Genomic DNA, 19,567 nt, shown 5'->3' with positions numbered 1-19,567 from the left:
TCTGAGCGGAACCTGCCTGCCTGTCAAATTCTGTGCACCCCTGACACACGAGGAGGAAAGAACACTCTTTCCCACCATGAACCTATTAACCAGCACTATAGGCAATGGATCAGAACAGAGAGCTGCGAGGCACCCACGGGTTCCACCATGATGAGTTAATACCCTTGATGCACAGCAGCACATCTGTATCTTTTTAAACTTGTTCCGTTCAACTCTCTCCGCTGTACGTTTGACCACTCGCAAGTCTAATCTCGCAGTTATCGCTAATAAAAATGCAGGACATTCCTCTTCCCTGAGAACACGCATGCAGATTTATGGCTTTTCTTTTCAGGCATTTCACTGGGGCTACACTTTGTTATGACCTTACTGGCCATTCCAGATGATAGATTTTGGTGGTAATAGCCATTTTAATATTACTGTTTGTTACTGAGAGCATCTGAGTCAGCAGGGCATAGCTTGGAAGGCTTAATGGGGCAAAATAAATTGCCACACCAAGGGAAAGATACAGCGCTAATCACACCATTAACATTGAGCATCGGCCCAAAGTAGTCATGTTTGTTTGAAGTGTTGAAAAATGAACTCGGGTCAGATCAGATTAAGGGCACAGGGACCTAATAAATAAAGCATGTTCCCCTCTCTTGTTTTTTTAAACCCTCAACCTTTTCTCCGTTGGATTTCAAAATAGTATTTCCTCCGTGTCCTTCAATGAATATCATTGTGTTCGTTTGGCGCTCGGCTCATTCAATATCACAGGAAGTGAGCTGTAAAGCATTAAGTATAGTTGTAATTACTTGGAGCCTTTGTTTTATGACACTCTGGCCAAACAGTCAGCCTTGTCATAGAGGAATCTATTGCAGATTCACTTAGGCTCATAGTGCCATTAGGTTTTATGTGAAGACATTTTCAAGCTCCATTTAGGGCTTTTTGTATATATCAATTATGTTTATATGCAGACAAATCCTACACGGCTATAATGTTGCATTCAGCAAAGGCCATTTTCTATCATGTGTAATAAAAATTAATTCAGTTCCAAAGAACTCCTGATGTGGTGGAGGTGAAATATTTCTTTTGTCTGTCCGTCACAGAAAGTCTCTGGAGGACTGGAGACTCCGGCTACCTCAACGGTAACATTCCTCCTTGAGCGTTAGGATAAAGATTATTTTCTCGTCCGTTTCTTTCTCTTGTCAATAAACAAACGAACATATCATAGAGCCCATGTGCTCCGTGTCGGCAGATCTCAAATTTAATACAGCAGAGACCTTGGATCAGCTATAGAAACTTGATAGCTTGCTTCTCAGGGAGAAACCTCGATATTGTCTTCATAGCCTTCGAGGCTCAAATCTCCGAAATATAATGGGAACATTCTTCTCTTGCTACTTTGCTGAAGCATTAGGGACTGTGAGATTGGAAGGTTTTGTCTGTTGACCTTGAACTTAAGGTTGAAAAAATACTCAAGAAAACCAATTCTGCCACGTAAATCTCGAGAAACTCACAAAAATTACAGGTTGCCTAATTATTCTCGTGATACAAAATACATATTCACATTCAGTAACTTTGAGTTGAAACCTGTATTTACATAAGATGACCTTTACTGAATAGTCCAAGTACTGCTCAGTGATGAAAGCATGTTCCATCGGCAGCAGCATTCAGGAGCTGACAGAGGAGCTGTGAAGATGCACCCACCGGGTTTAAGAGGCACCTGAACTCCTCTCAGAAGGAACAACAAATATAAATTCACTTTCTACATTCTGTTTTCTAAGGAGAAACTTTTTATTTCTAACCTTTAACTTTCCAGGTTGCATTCCTGAATCCACATATCAAACTAATCATTTCTATTTTCTGTTTGAAAAAAATTTTGATTCCTTGGATTGTGTTTTTCAATGCAATTAAATGCACTTTGCTGTGAAAGTCTCGGTTGAATATAATCATCAGTTCATGCTAAATTACCTACTTGTGCCCTTACATCCTTCCCGACATCTACTTTTTGACTTTTTTGCTGCGCTACAAGAATCTGACGCTACTTCCTGCTTCGGAGTTAAATGTTGCCATTAAACATAGACTGCCGGCGCATATCAGCTGAGTATGAATGCAGCTCGGAGACACAGTTGAATGAGCAGCGCTAGTCGCAGGGTCGCTGGAAATGCAGAACATTACAGAGCTTTGTCGTGTGGCTGTGATGACAGCCTCGTTCAAAGGGTAATTGATCTTAAACATCTCGAACATCTAATGGGACAGACTTCATCCTATCTCCTACCTCCTTCCAGATCAGCCTAGTTTCCCCCTGTTTTCTGGAGCTGGCATGTACAAACAGCCCTGATTGTCCTTGACTGACGTGACGGAGGAAGAACATCCCCTTTATGGTTGTGAGAGTAAAGGCAACATGAATGTATAATGCCCTTTTCACTGTTTTGTTGCCTTGGGTATTCAAATTGTGTTTGCAGGGAAGAGGAAACTAAATCAGAGCCGTGCATAAACTCCCTTTGATTGACTGTTGATGAATTCTACAGAGATCAAACTGGAGGTAAACTACTGTATAATGGAGGAGCTTGATATTGACAGCTATCCAACAAAATTCATTCCTGAATCCGGAATTCCCTCCAGGTAGATAAACAAGGATTTCCACAGAGTGCTGTGCTAATGAAATAAATAAAGGTCTTAACAACATCAGCTTTCTTTTCACTCACAATACTCTGCCTGCTCAGGCGCCTACTTCTTCCTCCAAATGTGGCTTGATCATTGCTTAACAATGAAATATTCATTACTCTCTGGTATTTCCACATCTGATTTGCGCTGCATTTTCCCTGAAATCTGAATCTTAACCCGTGTCAGGACTTTATTGGTTTTACATTTAAAACGCACTGTGCTGCTTATTTCCCTGAGTGGAATTCTATTTTGTGACTTAAGAAGATAAAAAGTGAGTGTGAAGGGACTAATGTTCAGCATCTGAGACTCTTGGGCATTTGTTCGGGGAGTGAAAAGCAAAGCTCTGTTTTGACTGTTTTGGTTGAACTGGGATGGAAGGAGTTGTGTTGCACAGGCATTCAGCGGCTTTTTCAGCGTCAGCACACAGTGTCTTGAAATTGCAAAATGACAGAGACAATTCTGTTAAACCAAATATATACAGTATGTCACTGACTGCACCTGTAGGAGAGGACACAGAGTGTTTGTCCACGGAATCTGCAGAATCTCATTGTTTCCTCTGCTACAATAAAAGATGGATGGAAGTCAGTCGCATTTTTACCTGTGTTCCATTTAAATCCCAGAGTTTTCTTTAGAACGTTAATGCTAATCGACAATCAAACAAGTTCTTTGCACGTTGCACAAATCTGGGACGAACTCCCAAATCCCCACGTTAACTGGATATCATCCAGATGTGTAAATTAATTAAATTAATCTCAAATCCAATAGAGATTTGCACGACTGAAGTAGAATAAAATCACAACAATAAAACAGCACTTTTCAAGCCACAGTTCAAAGTGATCATTGTGATTGAAACTGGATGAAAACACTTCAGGATCAGGGAAACGATTAACACAGAAATAACACATAAAACAATCGTGTCAATCAGAAATCCTCACGTCACAGCAAACAAGCATGAGCAAACATCTTACGTCCTGTTTGTCAGACTGAGCGTCACCCCCCCCCCCCCCCCCCAACAGAAATAAATAAACAATCGATCCTGTGCAGGGAACTCAGCGCAGCTCGAGGATCAAAATGTCAGCCAGGCAGCTCGAGCCCTCGGAGCTAAGAGATGACACCATCGTCACTTCCTTACATGTTAATCAGTGCATGAAATTTCACACAGCACAATAACCAGAAGCCAGGCAAGTGTTAGATTGCTTTGTTGTTGCATCAGTATGATGCAGGCGCTGCTCTGTGTGGTGGTGTTTATTCATTAATTTATGTAGTAGTTTCTCTGATCCCACTTCAGAGAGAATACAAAGGCCTTGTCCTTTTTGAGCACACGGATCGAAGTCACTGTAAAAACACAGGTGCCTCAGTCCATCAGTCTGTTTTAAAATTGTTTTTGTTAATGTATGTTTCTGCCGGGTCTGAAAAATCCATGATTTTTGATAATTGCCGCCGTATTGATTTTGTAAGTTCTAAATTATGTGTTTGAGGATCAGATGAGAACGGAGGTAGCATAACAATAACGTCGCTGTTTATTTTTTTACATACAAATATATAATACAAAATAAATCATCCTTTCCGTTTGAATGAATAATCGCTTATTGTTTTTATTCTTGTGTTTTTCTGTGGCTCATGTTTTCACAATGAAAGGGCCTCAGTGCTGAGCCAGCTCATGAACATATTCACATTTACTTTTGTGAACGGTTGGTGGTGGGTAGATTGTTCCTAGAAAACTTCCTAACGAACGGGAAGTCGTGTGTGGGTGGTTATTTATGTTAAACATTAACACAAAATCACAGCAGTAGAAAGTAGTTAAACACCACATAGCACCAAAGATAGAATAAATCTGTCCTTAATGATGATCGTTGCACAACAAAGTCGACGCTGAACAGGAACCTCGTGCACGGAACATGCCCGGCGAGCTCACATGGCAAATTGATTACATTGTGTGAACGTGCGCTGGGTTAGATTTAATGGTCGTGTGACAAAATGTAAATGGAAACAAGTATAAGAGCAGCGATCAGACAAGGATGCATGGTGACCTTTTGATGGGAGGATGTGAAGGCTAAAGAGACTTAATCAAACGGAACCCTCCCTGCCACAACGTGCTCTGACAAGTGCTGTGCATGAGCAGTGAACCAAACTATGAAACCTACTAAATGATTAATAATAGCCTGTAGCTTTATGTGTGATGAGACCAAGGGGAAATGGTTATTGGCAATATCTCTCCTGTCTTTTTCACTCACCCACATGCATTTAAAGGCACATAGTGAAAAACAAAGACCTCTGGCCTCCCACAACTTCCACCTCCTGCAGTGTGTGATCTCATATTATTTGCCAGTGGCCAAGCCAGACCCCCCTCTGCAATGCAAACTCAAAGCGCTTCTGGCCACGCTGCACATCTGCTCGTGCTAGAACCATCCATTGCTTGTGTGCAATTAGGGATCAGAGATCTCAGATCTGGATGCCACATCAATATATCCCCGTGTTTTGATCAGCGGAGACAGAAAGAGTGAAAGGTGCGAGCGGGTTGGTGGGCGTCCGCAATGCTCGCATTATTGTTGTTCTAAAAATCAGCGCACAACAAATGTGAATTTGCGACAGTGCTCTTGTGTATACTTCTTCAGCCCTGCAATGAAATGTGAGTACTACTGTATCATGCATAAACTTGCTCGTGCAACACAATCCATCCTCTTGTCGTGCTGCACTACGTCCCTGCATCCATCATGTTCTATAATGCACACAAGGTCATTCAGTGATGAAGGAATCTTTTAACTGGTAAGAAAGAAAAAAAAGAATTGTGAACTCCGTGAGCACAGGCCGATAAAATGTGCTCGTCAGAGAGGGCTCACACTCGATAGTGCATCAGTATGATGTGTGCATGTGGGTTTTTGTGTGCTGGGTTGTACCTTTTATGCTGCCAAAGAAGGAGCATTTTCATTCTGCTCAGAAAGCAAAAAGCCTGAGGGAAATCAAAGTAAGCATTTCCCTCATTCTAAAGCACCACCTTTAATAGGTACAACGCCACCCAAGCATTCAGCCCTGTCCCTTGGACTGTGAACACATATCATGGCCAAAACTGCCAATCTCCGCTGAAAGCCGTCATTTTCTTTAAAATAAGACATTTTCTGTTTCTCAATTTAAATCCAAACATGTATGTGTTTCGATCTTGTTATCTTCAGGATAAAAGTGTGTTTACAAGCAGCCACAGAGTAATAAACAAGGAAACGGCCTGGTGTTGCTGCAGTCGCTTCTGTCAGAGGTTCAGTGGTTCATGAATCATTATAAACATTATGTGCTAAGTGAGTAAAACCTACCGGAGCAGTTAAGTAGCAGCTTGATTTACTACAGTACCTTTAAGGACAGGTTACCCAACTTTAAAAAATGAACAGACCCACTTGCCACACTCATTGCACTTGCTTGTCCCCAGGGGAACTGTGCATGGTGTGTTGCTTTGTAAAAGAGCACATTAATAAGGGAAGAGCTTGTTCCTTCATGTCGTTTAAGTGTTTCTGGAGGGCATCTGCCATGTCCTCCACGCTCTTAGGGGTTGGAGGTAGGGATGGTGATGGGTTGTGTCCCATTTCTTAATGGATACTCCACACAACAGGATTCCCTGGAAGGTCTGTCCGTGTTTTTTCCCCTCGGCTGGTGTTGTCCGCAGTTTGCCGCTTCCTTGAGAAATTAAATAAACATTTAACAGGCGGTAAAAGCGGCAACCTTATAGGCTGATGTCAATATTGAGAATGTCCTAAGTCCACTGTCTTGTTTTGTGGATAAGAGAGTTAACGACTAAAGATGAATGTCTCATGCCTCCCTAGCAGCTTTGTGAGGGCCCAACGTCTTTCATTAATTAATCAATCCATCAAATTTTAAACGTATAGCTCTTATTCAAACCATATTTTGCCGCATAGCACGTTGGAGTTCTGATATTTGCTAAGCAGCACTACACCCAAAGTGCACCTGGGGCTAATGGTATGGAAAATGTATGACTCCTTGTGTAAAGTAAAATTTATGTATGAATTGTATTAATGCATGAAGGATTAAGTTGAATCTGCTGTGTGAGCCGTTGGTGTTTTGTATTATAGTATTTCTCATTCTTGCATTGCACCAGGAAACCAGCGCATTGAGAATACCATTAGTTTTGCAAATACTTCATATCACAAATGTCAAAACCCGACAGAAAGCTAGAGGGAACATGTGGAGGTTATCAAAGTCAGGAGGATACTTCAGCTCACACAAACCTCTTGAGTGGAAGTTTATGTGTTTAAGTCTCGACCAGAGTTCTGCACCGACCAACACGTGTCACATGTTTCACCTCGTTCAGTCATGTTCACGCAGCCTCAGCTGACGTCTACACTCTTGTGCATGTTCCCTCCAAGCATCTAAAACTGGTGCCGGCCTTTTGTTTCCTGCAGTGGTGTTTAGAATGTGCACAAATATAAAAAGTGATGGCAACAACAGTGAAAAGTGTGAAAGCAGAACAAGTTGGAAAAGGGGGAAAAACAATGTTTAAAACAAACACTCTGTGAAATGACCTCACTGGCTGTTGCAGCTCTTGAATCTGAAATGGGTCGTTTCAACAGGACAGCTTTTTTTCCTCGCTAACATTTTACTGATACTTCGGTTTCGGCGCATCAATACCAATCCGAGCCGCAGTTCAACATAGACGCCTTCGGTTCAGCACAACTGATTCCTCCTCTTGGTTTCATTGAGGTTAATAGTGTCCAGACACAGCAGCCATTAAATTAATTAAAACAAAAATAGAGTACGCACATAACAGAGATGGATGAGGCTCGAGCAAAGATATTTACAGGTAACTTAATTACATTCACCAAATAAAACACATCTAGGTCACAAAGAGGAGAATTCTAAATAGGCAATTAAGCCAGTGGTAAGAGCCTTAATAAGGCAAGCAAAGTACATAAAATGAGGGGAAGTAAGTGAGTGTCAGTGCAAACGACTTTGCCTAACACTATTCATCATGGGACTAAGTGGTAAGATGGTGTCAGGCTTCTAAATTCTAACAGCATTAATCCCAGATAGCAGGGCTCATGCCAGCCAGTATCAATAATGGCAATAATAACTCATCCATCTGGAAGTCATCCAAACCCTGACTGGTTAATTACGCTCCCCTCATGAATATGCCTTCCTGGTTTTTAACAGTAGAAGAAGAAGAAGAAGAAGAAGATGGTTGGGGGGCAGGGACAGATGAAGGGAGGGAACAATGGAGCGGCCTCACATCTAAACCGTTCCTACGGGCCGGTTCAGAGGCGTTGGCCCGTTATGTGCTCTTGATCACAGTGACATCAGCTCGGGGGAACGCGTCTTATCCCAGCTGGTGGACGTCAGGGACCTTGAGCATCTGCAAACATGACAAGAAGTCATTTATTAGACGGCAACCTTGACCAGCGCATTGTCCCCAAAGTTGAAATTGTCAGTTCTGAGGGAAAAAAGAGTCGGAGCTCTGTGCTGTGGTCTGAATATATTTCAGAGCAGCGGGTGAAGGACGTGGTCAAGCCTCATGGTCTCCATCACTGGACACATTTGTAAAACTAATGGATGGTTCAAATGATTAGAGGGGATAGCATACAAAGTACAGTAGACGTGTACTCAAATACTTGATAACAATTTGATGTAGTAGTTGAAAACCATTTGATACTACTTCAGATTTCTACTCTGCTACAAGTAGAATCGTACTCAGTGTAAAAAAAATATCTCAACCAAGACCCAACAGTCCCTTAAATTCAATTGATATGGAGCAGATTGTCAGATAGACTCTTCCTAATGTTTCTATTTCTTTACTCAACAAAATCCAATAACTATTCCCTGAGACATTTGTGAAAATATATCTTACAATGTTAAAGAAAGTGAAGTCCTGGATCTCTCTGCTTGTCGTGGTGAGGTTTAAGGTCGTCCTCGACTCTTAACTCTTGATGATAGTTTTGTCTTTAGCCACACACGTTAGTATGGTATTGTCCCTTACCACGGCCCCTGTGTCCCAGCACTGTAGCCTCTGCGATTTAAAATGTGTCACCACAACTGGCATCCACAGCATCAGACGCACAGCAGCCTCTCATCTCTTTTCATACTCCGCAGAATAAGCCCGGCCTGGCAGAGCCTTCAAAACTTCTCACGACACAAACCTAATTCTATCCCTTAAAATGAGTATCCCCTTACCTTAATCCCCTGCTGGAAAACAAAAAGGTCTCCGCTCCCTAGGGATCGGATCCACTCATTATGTCCAAGCATCAACGGAGGAGACACAGTTCTTCACATTTGAATCAGTGGTGTGAGGGAATCACACGGTGCTCCTCATGTGTTCACTACTTTGAATTCATCCACTCATCTTTCTGATGAAAGGATATCACACGATGCAATGAAGTAGAACTTCTACCTTCAACGCTTTGTGATTTTAAATTTCCACAACAATGGACATCGGACACGGCCCCTTTTCCACTTGACTTGTGACTCAACTTGCCCTTTGGTGCTTTACTTATGATATATTAGTTTAACTATGACTGATGCTTTGGTTGTTCCAGTTGAGAGAACAGTGATAACCGCGGAGCTGCGCTACAGCTGACCTTTCGTAAAGGTCAGATGAAATAATGAAAGAGGTTCAACCCCGACTTAATGGAAATGACTGTGAGGATCCTGTTGGCAAGGTGCGAGAATGGCATCATTAAACTCTGGCTCTGTCTTATGCCTCCTCGTACTTGGAGAGATGTTGTACGCTCTGATCAAACTGTCCGTTAAGTTCCTTTCCTTTAAAATCAGTAAAATTATGGTAAAGAAAATACACATGGAGCATTTTCTTTGCAGTATTTCGTGTAATAGTACCGCTCTCTGACTCTGAATGCCGGTCAAAACCAAGGGAGGTGACCACCCGCCTCAAGAACGCAACCATTCACCAGCGCTCGTGTTCAAATTAATTATTAACCGTGACATTTTCAAGCAGAATGAGCTTCACGTCAAAGTTAACTTTCAGTTTTTTTTTCTTTCCGGAGCCAAAAAATAATAAATTAAATAATAATCATCTCATATGCAAAAAACAAGGTCAGTTTTGCCAGCCGGAGAACGTCTCCAGTATCTGGGATCATATCTCAATATCTTTATTGGCTCGGTCCGAGCTCTGGCCATCATTATCCTCAGCTAATTCAATTATGTTGACACGTTTGGGTGACACTGTTGCGTTGCTGCGAGACTTTCCAAGGAGACTGAGATTTTAACACTTGTTGGAAGCTGTAATTGCGTTGACACAGCACACAATGAAAGGTCACTCAGAATAGAAATCAAATATTTGATGATTATGATTCAAAGCCGTTTCATTTGATGTAACATGAGCCAGATCACAGAGGATCGTCAGAATTACTTTAAATGGTGCTGACTGCCTGCCTGAGCATTGAGGAGATAAGTGCACACACATACTCAGCATCTTTTTTAATAACACCACCGGTTTCTCTCTTTTTCGTATGTGGATAAAAAAAAACACCCAGTAGAAATCTCACCTCGGGCAGTAAAGTGACGCAACATGTCTTGTATCTCTCATAGAAATTTGAAATCTGTCAACACTGTTAAGTAAACTGTGTAAATGTGGCACATTTTCCTCATCACCACGCTGTAACAAGTGCACTCTAAATGATTGATCACACAAGATCGCTGACACCATGAGCCGACTTATTAAAAATGGAAAAAGTTAGATTTTTAAGCTTTTATTATTTAGCGTTGTATTATTTAATAATGAATATTTGTTAATATATTATGGCCTTTCCTCTTCTATCAGCTGGGTGTTTACTCAGAGTCAATGTTCTGACACTCGGCCACTAAACGCCCTAAAATGTACAGCACACCTTCAGATGTTAGTTAACCTGAAGGTGAATTGTAAATGTTCGTTTTCAGTACGTAGAGATTTCTCCGATGCAGAAATCACATCGTGGGGCTGGATACCCAGGTTTCCACGGCAGCAGCCACTTTCTGGGCAACATTTTTTTTATAACAAACTCAAATTAGCCCGTGGATACCTTTTAAGTGATAGTAGCTTCATTCCTACCCTCTGGTTAGGACTTGATTGTTTTTTAAAGACATTTGCATTTAGTAGGATATGTGGCTTGATATCTGCAATTGCAGCGAGTTGTTTAGCTCCAATTGCTAAAACACAAATAGAGCAGTGAGTTTCTGGCTCTCACACACACCGGCTGCCGCTCGTGTGTTATGTTATTTTGGTGACTGGAGAATAAGTTTTTGGTTTTTGTGTTTGTTATTCCCACTCAAAATGTCAGTGTAATGTAATGCTAATGACTTTTATGTTAAGCTTTGTGAAATCTCAAACATGTGCCCAAATATTTATGCAACCACACACACACACAGAGAGAGAGAAAACTCACAATGAAACACTCTACCTCAATACTTCAAAAGACCCGTGTGATACAATAAAGAAGAAGACGGCAGAGAAAATGTAATCGGCAGCAGCAGATTGGGTCCAAAGAATTCCTGATCTGTTTTTTGTCCTCAACTGCATTACATTTTGTCAGGTGGACAAAGTTGTCAATCAAGCTGGCAAACCCATTTTACGTTGTCAATAGGACAGAGCAGAGAGTGTTCATTCCCTCAATAGAGGGCGAGAGATTAAAGTAGGCCAAGCAGAGGAGAGGTAATTTTCTGGGCTGATGTATTGACACTAGACTCGATCATCTCCTGCATTGTATTTCACTTCTACCCTCGGAGACGGCCAGACCGTGGAGAGATGTGGTTCTGCCACCTGACATTCGGTCTTACTAGATTTTATAAATATGATATATTTCTATTTAATCTGATTTTTATTAATTTCATTTCACGATGAGTAGATAAATGTGAAAGTTGTGGTGAAACTAAATCTGATTTCAGTCTGGCACCGAGTCAGTTGTTTTTGTCTTTTTCTTGCGAACTTCCTTGTAAAATGTGCAGAATACAAAATACAACCAGAAGATGTCGACGTCAACTTGGAAAGACGACAAGATTCGAGAGCTTTTGGCGATAAGAGCCGACGCACGTGTTGATGAGCTGTAAACAAAAACATGTCATTTCTGTAGTGGTATATATATATATATATATATATATATATATATATATATATTTAACTGGACATCTCCTGCTGTGTTCGTCATATGTAAAAAGCAAACTCTGGAAAACGTAGTTCTGAAATGGTCTCGTTTAAAGTTACCTGCATTAGAAAAACCTGCTGGGTTCACCTGCTTATTTTTCTGTCCTCATTCAGTTTACTCTCTTTTTTTTCGACCCCTCCCGGCTTTGGATTGTAACTCTGAATAACTCAGGTTCTTTTTTGCGAGCCACTGATTTCCGATTGGCTTTGACTGACACAAACAATGCCAGTGGCTGGTGCAGCAGAGTGGCAGCTTCACTCATTTAACTGGATGTGACACTTGGAGTAGAGACACAGCGGGGTTGGAGGGTTGGAGGGTTGGGGGGGGGGGGGGGGGGGGGGGGGGGGGGTGACGTGACCTATCATGTGTGCACACTGACATTGCAAGACACTCCAGGAAGTTGTTAGTGAGACGCTGAGGGATTAGCGAATAACCTTTGATTAAGTGCATGAGTCCAAACTAATTTCTGCAGACCTCCCTGAGATCGAGGGTCTGTGGTACACCCCCCCCCCCCCCCCCCCCCCCCCCCCCCGCCCGTTTAAATGTACATTAACCCGTTCGTTACCACACAGAAAGACAGTCTCCTGCTGAATAATTAGAAAGCGGTTCTAACGCAGTAGGTGAAAGTGCCAAGAGACCAGATTGCATGAAACCCTCTCAGAGTGGTCAAAGACATTTGCTGCATAAGGCTTTACGAGGGTAAGAAGCATGTTAACTATTCATGGCATGAATATTCCATCAAAACTGTACATACTGATCACAAGCTTTTCAATAACAAAAATTGCAAGCGGAGCATGTTGAGTCAAAAGGGCCCTCTAATCTATTATGCTGCCAATAGGTGAACAAAAGTATCAGTACTGTACTATATTACTGTCTCTGTGCTACAGTTTAATGATCGTGTCAGCATTTCTGTTCAAAGGCCTCACTTCTGATCAGATAAGCCTCTCGCTTCCTCCCCTTATTTGAATTCCCTTGAACTAGAAAATGGATCTTCCCCCCCGTCTATTGAGGAGGAACAGGACTCGAGAAGTGCTTTTGGTTGAGAAATTCAGATTAATAACACACGAGAATGTTCAGCTCCACTTGAAATTATCGGGATATGGAAATTGCGGAGCAGAACTGGTGTCAGCCACGATGGCACGGCTCAGTTGTACAAGGTTGTGATAAGGAAAGTGAAAAATTAACGTGGGATCGGTTCAGGAAAACATGGCTGCAAAACAAGGGGGACCACAATAAGGTTTAAAGAAGAAGAGAGTGCTCTTTAAGCAAAGTCAGCTAAACTGCCCCAAGGTTTAGCTCTGAAAGCATTTCTGTCACTTTTAAAAAATGTTTCCCGTCATCGTGTTGCTAGTTCCAAAAGCAGCAAATTACATGGCCGCCCTTTTATCTCGCTCCTTGTCTCCGACCTTGAGTGTTTGCCCATGAAACCACCAACACTTTGACAAGTATCCATATCAGCCGCAGGGAGCTGATGCACAAAGATAATGAATCAATTGTTGCCTTTATCCGTGATCCAAAGGTATGATAACCCAGCCTGTGAGCCTGTTCGCCTGAGAACCTCTTAACCCTCAGGGGAGTAACTGCGGGCTCCAGCAGAAGGGTAAACTGATGCAGAAGGAGGTCATGGCTGGGGGCTTACCGTTTAGATGTGATGCTACTGAAAATATCCACTTTTATATTCTCCTTTGCCGTATGGGGCCGCGCCTCCATCAAATTCCATGTACGTCGAAAAACAGGTGACGCATGAAGGCTTCAGGAGACGTGAGGCCCGAGTTGTGTTTTCACTCTCTCGACATCAGTTGTTTTGAATGAGGGAATCGGTCAGTATGTTCGTTTCTGGAAAACGTTCACGACATTTAATATGATTTCCCTTGGTAACTGCCCTTGCGATACAATATTCACCGGCTTATTAGTACCAGTAGCGCTGGGCCTCTCGCTGCGGCAATGTTGGTTGGCGGAGTCCACTCCTGTGGGAAGGACCGAAGCGTCTCATTATGGCCGTGGAGACGGTTCAGTTTCTCCGCTATGTAGCCACAACCTCACGGAGCTGTCGGCATGGCAATGGACCATAGACTGTTATAGACAGTTTATAAAGACGGAACATCTCGAGTTCCTTATGTTGCACAAAAACAAAGCGGACATCTCATGGATACAGACGCTGCCATCTTGGTGTGGAGTGGAGCCGTGGTCTTGAGGTCCTGCCCATATGTGTGGTTGACCAATCGTGAGTCAACCACCTGGAATTTTGACGTTCTACTCATTTGATGTTTCTTGTCCAGTAACATGTAGGGTGCAGGGTTTATGGCAGCCAGCCACCAGGGGGCGATCCAGAAGATTTGGCTTCGATTCAAAGAGCTATTTAGACTTTATTTCAGTCCCCGTTTTAATCGTCGCATTAACGAAGTCACATCCGTCACAGTAATGTGTCGCTGTGAAAACATTACCGAGCAACATGTGGTATTCCACCGGTAATAACTGTGATTTGATTTGTAGCAGGACATGACAGGTACACAGTAAAGAGTAATGATCATTTGTAGAATTTACAGCTGACTGATTTTGATCTGAGGAAGATGATATCATGCGGAGAGATTATCTGTGAGAGTGAATATTTAAAAAAAAAAAAAAAAAGGAATCTGCTTCTGTGACCAGAGATGCTGGGCTCTCCCACAGCTTTGCCCAATTAATCACTTGAAACACGGCAACAAATCTACGGTCAGGAGCCGTGCGTCGCTCACGTCTCCTTGAATACATTTTAATTCCACGTCATCGTTAAACCTTCCATCTCCTCCTGCCTCCACGCATGCAGCATTCGAACGTACAGTCCCTGTGGTGGCTTCATCATCCTTCAACTCAGAGAATCACTAACTCAACCATCTTCTGTTCCTAATACACAACTGACACTGGTAAACACTCTGATTTACATTCTGATTTGTGGATTTTACACTCATGTAAAGCTTCCACTCATCATGTGAGGCATATTAGTGACTCTTTCACTGAAGCCCATTAAAACTGACTGTAAGAGACGTGGCGTCCGTGAGGAGAATACCAATCGCGGCCGCGTCTTTCATGCAGTCGCTGCCGACATGCATACGGCGTCTTGTGTGGAAATTGTCTGCAACATGAACATCTGCAGCAGTAGTCAATCAAGTTCAGTCAGTCAATTATGAGCAGCGCTGGTGATTACGCAGGAGTGTGCTTCTCATGCAGAGCGTAACCTGGTGAGTCACTCCGGTGTCTCCAGCATCGCTTCAGCTCGGCTGCTGAGAGACGGTCGCTTTGATTTTTTGACGACCTGTAAATTTACTGATGATTCAACAAACCTGCAGTGTTATTACTTCATCATGCTTTGGAGAAAAGCCCTGATACTTACTAGGTTAGAATTAATGTCTGTTTACAGAATGTGTCAAACTGGAGCTCAAGAGAAAAGCTGTTAACATGCAGACAGGAGGATGAACTTTTCCTGTAGCGCCACCGTGAGGCTGAACCATACATGGCTCCTTGAACCCTGAAGACTCAGGTGGTTCCCTGACGTTTGCTCTAGCGCCCCCAACAGTTAGTGATACATCTTTTATTTACTGTAAGTGGCTAACATTATGAGTTCTTCTTATCGTTTGCCATTTTAACTGAACTCACACTGAGTCCAGTCGTTGCTGCTAATTTGCCATGTCAGCATATTTCGTCTTCTAAATAAAGCCCTGTGTGCAAGTATAAAATATGAATTATTTACACACCCAATTGGGAATACACACATTATCTTATAAATTATGAAGGAACAGTTGTGACCTCACAAACATAGAATATAGCGTCGGTCTTACACTGTAAAACTCACAATTTGTCTCATTGGTCCATGTTGTATTATACACGAAAGAAAAATCTATATACGTACGTATATATTTGCATTCAGATATGGGATGAGATGCGTAAAACATGAGACTCGGCCTCTGCAGTTGTATACTTCTGATTTTATCGGGTTTTAAAACAGCATCTTCGTAGAACCAGTGTTGATCTCCCTCAGGATGTAAAAATGTAAACTCTTCACCTTTAATGTTTCTGACAGTTTGGAACAACCGCCCCACAGACACATCCGCTCCACGAGAGGACAAACAACACTCCAATCAACACCTGTCAACACAGTCACATGAAAAAAACCAGCACATGTAAATACAGAGGGTTCAGAAATGTGCACGAGTCAGGAGTACGCTCGTGAATCCCCCTCGATGCGGTGCTGTGAGCAGGTGAGGTGGAAACTCTGCAGACGTCACGTGACGTCCTCACGCTGACTCAGTCCGTCCAGCTGGAATAACTGAGCTGCTGATTTGAGTGGATTGAACAAAAATCACGTAGCAGATTTGCAGCGACTTCTCACCAGTTATTTCAGGGACGCACATTTTTAAATCCAGGACGATTAGTCTGCACTTTCATCGGACGGGGATCAAACTGCAAGATCAGGTTTCATTTGTTTAGGTAAGAATTACAAAACTGCCTGAAAGGGCTTGAAATCTGTTCAGTCTATCTGTTCATAAAATAATCTAAAATTCTCCTAATAATTATTTTATCGATCATCTATGGTCCCACTGGTAAAGGGCATGTGCAAGATATAAAATATAATTAAATCAGACATTAACATTAAATCAGTTGAATCCTTAACTTCTCAGCTGATGTGGAGACATAGTCAGGTTGTTAATCGTAAATGTTTTCAGAAATAATTCAACCAGAGGTAACGTGTGTAAAAGACTTGAGTCCAGGTTGAAGGTTTAGTTCAGTCGAAGTAACAAAACAAAGAGCTTTGGTAAAAATAGATTTCCCGACAGTGAGCTCGGTCAGCTGATCACATTTCCTCCACATCTCCAGCGCCGGCCGTCCTCGTCGCTCTGAACTGATCAATGGCGGAGTGGAAATTAAATTTCCCTTTGCCATAGTTTAGCGCATGAGTAGTCAGATGTCACAGGATTGCAACTCCTGGGTTCAGCTGCCCTGCTTTACTCTGCGTGGGTGTTAACACAACCATAACTCGATAAAGACAGGTTTATTGGGTTTGTATGAGCCAGCTCTGCTGAGAGAAAGACGTCAAGGCCTCAGTTTACAGCCATGCATCTTTATTTTCGCTCTTTACTTTGATAAACAACGAGCGGCACGACCAGCACGGTTAAAAATAATCCGTCTGTGAGAGACAATTAGTGAACGTAAACGTGTGACGTAGATTTGGTTCTGGTTCAGGTTTGTCCACAATGAATGGACGTCAATGCAAAATAATGGTGCGTGTGTGTGTGTTTGTGCAGCGTCCCGCCCTGAGAGCAGAAGGCTAACAGGGCTTTGTATTAAAACGAGAATTAAAAAAGACCAATTACACTCCTCAAACACGGAGAATTAGAAATAAAGTCCTGTCTCTGCCTCAAATAAAGACCTGTTACCTTCTGCCGCTCAGCTCAACGCAGGCCCAGGTCACTGTTTGAAGCAATAAAGTCATAAAGTAGCCGGCTGGGCTTCATGAGCAGGCGGCTGTTTGTCCGGCGGCCGGCAGCCAGCTCTGCAAACAACCAGCGGACAGTCAACAGGCTTGTTGGCTGAGGGGAGTTGGCCACAGCTGAATCTTTCATGATCACTGGGTAGAAGCAGCTAATCAAACGTCCATACCTCTTTGTTTTCCAGCTGATGTAATTACGCGTCCTGAATCTTTCTACCTGGCAGGTGGAACTCATGAGGAGTTGATTGCAGCGGTGGAACATGTCCCAGTGTCTCTGCTCTTGTGTGTGAAAGTAACAGGTGGATGTTCATCTGTGTGGAGCCGCAGCAAAGGATCCTCTGTTCAGATCCAGGATCAGTCGCAGACCACTCTGGGAAGAACTCACATAGTTAAACAAAGAAGAAGTTCAACTTTACTTTGTTAATTTACTTTAATATAAAATAAGAGGATTCAGTCAGTGAACATAAATGATTTGAAGATTTTAATACATGATGAATTTAATAATCTCATTTCATTTTAGAAACAATAATTACCCCAAAAAATCTTTACCCTGAGCTTCATGAAATAAAAATGAAATTGAGTTTTTGAATTGCCCTTCATGACTTCTGTGTGACATGGTGATACTAGTACTAAAGTCAAATGATGTAGATGAACAGTGGATAGAAAGAGAAAGTTAACTACGGACACGAGGTTCACAGTCTTTAAATGTGACAAACAAAAGACAGTGAACGCATTCGCAAGTAGTTAGATAATAAAAATGTATTTTAAACACTAAGAAGTTTAAAACCAATGACGTGTCCTCGTGGCTCCCACAGAGCGGCCTTGTCCAATTCTGAGACATTTGAGAAAGGGCAGAGCAGCAGAGATTCAGGCTATTCATCAGAGAGAGAGAGAGAGAGAGTGTCTCTTACATTATTTTTATTAATACCACAATATGCAAATGAAACTAAGGAAGGAGCAAAAACTTTCCAGCTCTTCTAATAACTTATTGTGTAAAAAAAACCCACACATTTCATCCTTTTTTCTTCTCCACACATCCATCAATTGAGATGAGTTTAAAAAGTTTTTCTCTCTAAATTAAAGTTTAGTGTCACTGCAGTTCAGGCTTGCAAGATTTCTTTTAATGATACATCCTGGAATAACAAACAGAAATGTCACCGATCACAAAGAAAAGTTATTTCCTTATTCAAACTTTAAATTGATTTTGACACAATCACACAACCTCATGTTAGTTTTATTATTTAATATTTAATCAAGACCTGAATCTTACACTCATGCTGAACTGTGTCCATTAGAGGTCAGAGCAGAAGATAAATACCACTGTACATATATGTTCCCCTTATACAGATGATAAGACATGTGTTCACAGCAGTGATGTAATAAGTAAATCTTAAAATATTCCAAAAACTTTAAATGTTATGCTTAGATTCGTTGATGAATCCTGAAACGATGGAAACAAGGATTCATTTTCATTTTCTTTTGTTGAAGTTTTCAAATCTATTCTACTTTTGGATTGAGACCAAACCAAGCAGGTCAAACTCTATTTTCAGATGAAAGAGGAAGCACATTATCGCAGAAATGACAAATTGGAAAAAAAAAAAAAAACCTTGAGCTCAGTTAGCTTTACGGCATGATGCTCAAACTCAGGTGCAGGAGTTATTATTTCAAAGCTCACATGACGGCAGGTGTGATCGACATCTGTGTGCCGCCACACAGAGGAAACCCCGCCGAGATAATCCGAGTCTCCTTCACTCTCGTGTCCAATTTTTAACTCTTGATTTCAACTGATCCCGAAACCCTTTCATGACAGAGCGCTCTCCGGTGTGTGATGTGTTGTATGAATGTAAGGTGACACTACTTTCCCGGAGCGGCATCATATAATCAAGGCACCTATTGGAAGGGAAATAACGCCTGTATTTTAAATCTAAAGAGAATAAAGCGACGCAATCAAGAATTCACTTGTCAACAGCTTCAAAGCTATCAGCACACACACACACACACACACAGGTACACACAGCTAACAATCACCGGGATGTTGTTTATCACCGGGAGTGTGCGGTTTTTGCACGGGGCGGCTAAGCTGTATGCTCAATTGGAAGCAGGTGCAGCGTAAAGACCTAATCACATTTGCGGCTCATTACCCAGTGACTGTGTGCACATATTTGCCTCTCTGTGTCCTTATTAATCAAGCACAGACAACCCTAAGTGCTCCTCTCCACTTTTCCACATGACTTGCTACAAGCAACAGTAGAGCACAACAACCTGATGAGACCACCTGCTGCTGCTGCCTGCTTCCCCAACACCTGCAATGCAAACGCTCATAATTCCTCAC

The sequence above is a fragment of the Paralichthys olivaceus genome, chromosome 17 (assembly GCF_024713975.1).
Source record: "Paralichthys olivaceus isolate ysfri-2021 chromosome 17, ASM2471397v2, whole genome shotgun sequence".
NCBI lineage: Eukaryota > Metazoa > Chordata > Actinopteri > Pleuronectiformes > Paralichthyidae > Paralichthys > Paralichthys olivaceus.
The sequence above is the reverse complement of the archived record's forward strand: the minus strand, read 5'-3'. Positions refer to the sequence as shown.